Source organism: Anser anser (assembly GCF_964211835.1).
Source record: "Anser anser genome assembly, chromosome: 1".
Classification (NCBI taxonomy): domain Eukaryota; kingdom Metazoa; phylum Chordata; class Aves; order Anseriformes; family Anatidae; genus Anser; species Anser anser.
In genome coordinates, this window is record NC_139720.1 from 159,941,333 (window position 1) to 159,947,332 (window position 6,000).

Here is a 6,000-nt window from a genome sequence, read left to right on the forward strand (position 1 = left end):
ATCCCTATGTGTTGAAAGATGAGCCAGTGTGGAAGAAGACTGGCTTGGCTGAACTGAGTTTTGTGGCCAGAGCTCAGGAAGAAAAAGAGGGCTTCTTATCTTTGAAAGAAGAGGAGGGACACTCAGGAGGACTACAGAGATGTTGTGAGGCTGTTAAGGGACAAGATTAGAAGGGCCAAAGCCCAGTTTGAGCTCAATCTGGCTTTTGCTTTTAAAGACAATTAAAAACGTTTTTATAAATACATAAACAAGAGAAGGAGGACTAAGGAGAATTTTCATCCTTTATTGGATGTGGGAGGTAACACAGTGACAAGAGATGAAGAAAAGGCTGAGGTACTTAATGCCTTCTTTGCCTCAGCCTTTAGCAGCAAGACCAGTTGTTCTCTGGGTACTCAGTCCCCTAAGCTGGTAGATAGGAACAGGGAGGAGAATGAAGCCCCTGTAATCCATGAGGAAGTGTTTAGTGACCTGCTAAACCACTTAGATGTACAGAAATCAATGGGGCCAGGTGGGATCCACCCAAGGGTACTGAGAGAGCTGGCAGATGTGTTCACCATGCTGCTTTCTGTCATTTACAGCAGTCCTGGCTGTCAGGGGAGGTCCCAGTTGACTGCTGGCTAGCAACTGTGATGCCTATCTACAAAAAGGGATGGAAGATCCAGGAAACCACAGGCTTGTCTGTCTAATCTCAAAGCTGGGAAAGCTCACGGAACAGATTTTCTTGAGTGTCATCACATCACATTTATAGGGCAACCAGATGGTCAGGCCCAGTCAGCATGAGTTTATGAAAGGCAGGTCCTGCTTGATAAATCTTATCTTCTATGACAAGGTGATGTGCTCAGTGGATGAGGAAAAGGCTGTGGATGAAAAGATATCTAGAGTTCAGTAAGGCTTTTGACACCATTTCCCACAGCATTCTCCTAAAGAAACTGGTTGGACACCTCAAGGCTTGGATGGGGGTACGCTTCATTGGATTAAAATGTCTCGGTAGCCGGGTTCAAAGAGTCATGGTGAATGGAGTTAAAACCAGTGTGAAGCTGGCTGACAGCGGTGTCCCCCAGGCCTCAGTATGGGGGCCACTCCTCTTCAATATCTTTATCAATGATCTGGACAAGGAGATCTAGTGCACAATTGTAGTCTTAAACTGATCAAACCTTGAAGAAAACAGGGAGACAGGTAATCTTAAACTAGCAAAAGCGAGGGAGATAAGGGATGAAAGCTAAAAAAAAGAAAGAGAAAAACTCTGATTCCAGAATGACCTATGGTATGGGGATTGGTCTCTTCTACCAAGCACCAAGTGATAAGATGAGGAATAATGGCCTCGAGTTGTGCCAGGGGAGGTTTAGGTTGGATATTAGGAGAAATTTCTTCACTGAAAGGGTTGTGCAGTACTGGAATAGGCTACCCAGGGAAGTGGTTGAGTCACCATCCCCAGAGGTTTTCAGATAATGTGTAAATGTAGAACTTAGTAGCATGGTTTAGTGGTGGACTTTAGTACTAGGTTAAAGGTTTGATTAGATGATCTCAGAGTTTTTTTTTCTAACCTGAATGATTCCATGATTCTGTGATTTTGTTGTGATGGATCTCATTTAAACGTGGTGCAGAAAAGACTATAAAAATAATATATGACAGCAAAGAAATGTGAGTATCTTCTTTTAAAGAAGAGTAAAATTAGGAAATGATTTGTTAATGCTATGGTGTTGAATGATTGTTAGTTTGGGAATCAGGGTAGAATCCTTCTGCAAAAACAAAATAAACAAACAAAAGCTATTTTGCCTACTTGTTTGCTTTACCTTTTCATCTCCACATTTGCTGCAGAAAAATCTGTATTTTCTCACTTTATATAGCTCTGGTTGTTGCATATATATCATGGGAGTGAGACAATGAAACAGTTAAATAAATAAACAGTTTCTAAGGAGATGGGTTGAGGTACATTTGATCTAACTTAATGTGCTTCACAGAAACTAGAAATTTGATTAATATTGCTTGTTCATGCTTGAAGCACAGAAAAAATGCTCAAAGGCAGATGGAGGGAAAACTAAAAATCTAAAAATAAAATTCCCAGTGGAAATAAGGATTTTAATTGTTCCATTTGGTTTCTTCTGAGATGTAAGTCTCGAGACACTGAAGTGAATAACTCATATGAAGAAAAATTAAGAACATTGTGTAGCTTGACTGTAGTACTAAATATTCTAGAAAACCCAGAAATACAAAACTGAGACTGGTATAATTATTAAATTATCTTTAAGTGCAATGAAGAAATACCTGAAAACAGAAAATAGAAAGGAGACATACAGTCACATAATACTGATTATCTATATTCCATTTGGCTATTATTCATAGTTTTATGATTTAATTTGTCTATAAGATCAAGGAATATTTATAATTTCAAGAGCAACAAAACATTATCACATTTGTAGCATTTCTGAACTTAACAGAAAAAATTCTGTGGATATCTGAAGGGAATAACATTCTGCTATCTATAGTTTTTGTCTGCCAACTGGTGGAAAACATAAATACCTAGCTACTGGATTCACACTACCTATAAATAGTTCGGGTTTTCTGTCTACGTTGTAACAGGGAATCACAGTAATGAAAAGTATGTTAAGCAACTCATAAACAGTGGTTACTATACATTTTCCTGAAGTTAACTAACACAAATAAGGGAATCCTTATCACTGATTTATTGAATACTGTACTACATTCATTTTCTGTCATGTTTGCTTTTGTACTTTTGAGAACAGCTTTAGTACTAGTAGTCTAAGGAAGCTAACAATCTGGTTTAGTACTAAGTGTCCAAAGGCTGTGTTTAAATTTCAGTTGGTAACCTCAGATGATCTTTATACAAGAGCATTTCCAGAAGGTTATTTACCTTGCCTTAGTTGCCTATTTCAGTATGAAAAAAGAACAGTTGTACTGAGATTGTACTTTCAGGTGTCTACTGGGTGCTTAGAACTTAAATTTGTTCACAGTTTTATTTCTAAGGGTTTGTTGTTTTTTGTTGTTGTTGTTTTGAAAGATACATAGATTGCAAAGTAAAATATTTGTCCTCAAATCCCCAAACAAAAGAAGTTTGTGTACCTCTGTTGAGAGCTTTGACAGATCCCGTATTTTTTAATAAATTAGGTATTAATTGTGGATAGTAGGAGAATCACCCCAAGTAACCTCATTTACTGTTAGAAACCACAATCTCCAGATTTCTGAAATGTCATCTATATGTCCAAGGAAATGTAAACACAGAACATAGTATGTACATACACTTTGGGGTGCAATAGTATACCATTGTGTGTCTAAGCAGGTAAAGTGTAGATGAGCTGATAAGGTACCTTTTTTATTTTTATTTTTTTTTCTATTCCATAACTATCAAATAGGTATTGAGTTGTTCAGGCATGATGCAATTAACAGACAGACATTCAAGATGATAGGTAACCAAGAAGCTTCCTAAGCTTAGAATCACAGAATCACAGAATGGTTTGGGTCGGAGGGGATCTTAAAGATCATCTAGTTCCACTTCCCTGCCATAGGCAGGGACACCTTTCACTAAATCAGGTTGCTCAAAGCCCCATCCACCCTGGAAGTATTCAACTTCCATGGATGGGGCATCCACAGATTCTCTGGGCAACCTTTTCCAGTGCCTCTCCACCATCATAATAAAGAATTTCTTCCTTGTATCTAGTATAAACCTACCTCTTTTTAGTTTAAAGCCATTACTTCTTGTCCTCTAACTACATAACTTGACAAAGAAACCATCCACATAAAATTCCTTTGTTATGAGACCTAATTCTTGTTCTGTCATTAGTTTTTTTTTTTTTTTTTTAAGCTTTTCCCTTCTCATTTCAAACTCCTTTCTCATTTTTACAAAGTGTAACTGAAAAGTCTTCCTTTACTGAAGCTTGTTAGTAGACATTAGCAGGAAGATTATATACAGGAGGATGGAATCAGCTATCTCTCTTTGGGAAAATGTACTAAAAGGAGTTGTTTTCATCCTCTTTAGTATGCATCCCAGTTCATAGAAGATTACATAAAAAAAAAGAAAAAAAGCACACGTAAAGCTTTCATTTAAGGTTCTGATATTCTAGTTGATTCTGATGCTCTCCCTGCAAGTTTGCTCAAAGATGCTTGTTACATAACGTCTTCGTGTAATTGAATCAGACTAGATCCTTCCCTAATAAAATAATAAATAAAATATAGCACATTAAACACAGACTGTACCTAGAAAGATTTAAGCTGAAATTCATTGAGATTCAATTTTTTTCTATTTATCTACATTTTTTATTTTTATTTTTTTATTGTGGTAATTTCATAGATGATAGAATGGGTAAGAAAAGATTTCATGTTACTAGGTTTCTGTCCCTTCAGATTCAAGAAATCTCGTAGACTTGAATTTCTAAAAAATAAATAAATAAATAAATAAAATTTCCAAAAGAAAGACAGGAAAAACAGTTTTCAAAAAATAGGTGGTAAAAGCTGTTGCTGATAGTTTCACATTCATTGTATGTATAGTAATAAATCTTTTCTTCCTTCCTTCCTTCCTTCCTTCCTTCCTTCCTTCCTTCCTTCCTTCCTTCCTTCCTTCCTTCCTTCCTTCCTTCCTTCCTTCCTTCCTTCCTTCCTTCCTTCCTTCCCTCCTTCCTTCCTTCCTTCCCTCCTTCCTTCCTTCCTTCCTTCCTTCCTTCCTTCCTTCCTTCCTTCCTTCCTTCCTTCCTTCCTTCCTTCCTTCCTTCCTTCCCGTATGTTAATAACATAGGATATTGCCAACTATATATAACATATGTACAGGTATTTTTTCCAGCTGGATTTATGTATTCTCATGAACATCATGACATATATAACATAAGTTTAACACCTTGTCTTTCAAATTTCTTGTGGGAGAAAGTAAGAATTTGCAGAATGTTAAGATGTTTTTGCTTGAGTTGTAGTGTTATTGTCTTAAAGCAATATAAGTTTTTCTGACATCGACACAACACATCCCACAGGGTTATTGTTCACTAGGTATTAAAAGATTTATTTATTTTTAAATGTCAAGCATCTATACTGTTCCTCCAACATATGGTACTATAAAAAAGCGTAGTTTTCTGTCTTACTTTAGTGAAGACACTAACAAACTGTACTTTTAAAATATCTGAGTTAAGGTCAATTTAATATTTTCTTCTCTTTAGGTCAAAACATTAAAATGAGACATAAAGAAAGAAGCCTTTTCATTCCCACAGTATAAAAGTGTCTTTATTTCCTGAAGCATGCAGCAGTCCTACGTAATACTATGTGAGGGATGCGTACAGCATTTGGAACAAAGATGCATACCTCATTCTATCATTATTTTATTTAGTGTTTGCCATATGTCTTGGCATTAATATTCAGCTTGAAAAAGTTTGCCTCTTCATTCATTTCTGCTTTTGTTCCTTAGAACCATAGAATCATTCAGGTTGGAAGAGACCTCTAAGATCATCTAGTCCAACCTTGAACCTAGCACCACCAAGTCCACCATTAAACCATATCACTAAGCACTACATCTACACATTATTTGAAGACCTCCAGGGATGGTGACTCAACTACTTCCCTGGGCAGTCTTTTCTAATACTTAAAAACTCTTTCAGTGAGCATAGAATGATATAAAAAATGTGCATTTCTAGAATGAGATGGTCATAAGATCATTCCATGACACATTCAGGCCACATGAAAAAATAATTCCATACTGTTCTTTTCAAAAGCACCCCTGTCGCCACCTGCTTCTTCTAACAGACCTAGCTACCTTTGTTCACCAGTTAGGGGGCTTACCACTCAAACTACACAACTCCCGTACTTTTTTCCCTGTCCTCAGTCAATTTCTCCTGAATATTAAAAACCTCACACATAATGCCTATTTACCACTATGAGCAAATTATTCTGTAAAGGCACGGTAAGTTGAAATCTAGAGCTCACAATGATTTTTCCCTTATGAATTTGATTATAAAGGTAATAACTTCTTACTCTAAAATACAGATTTTTCAACAGAGTGAACTA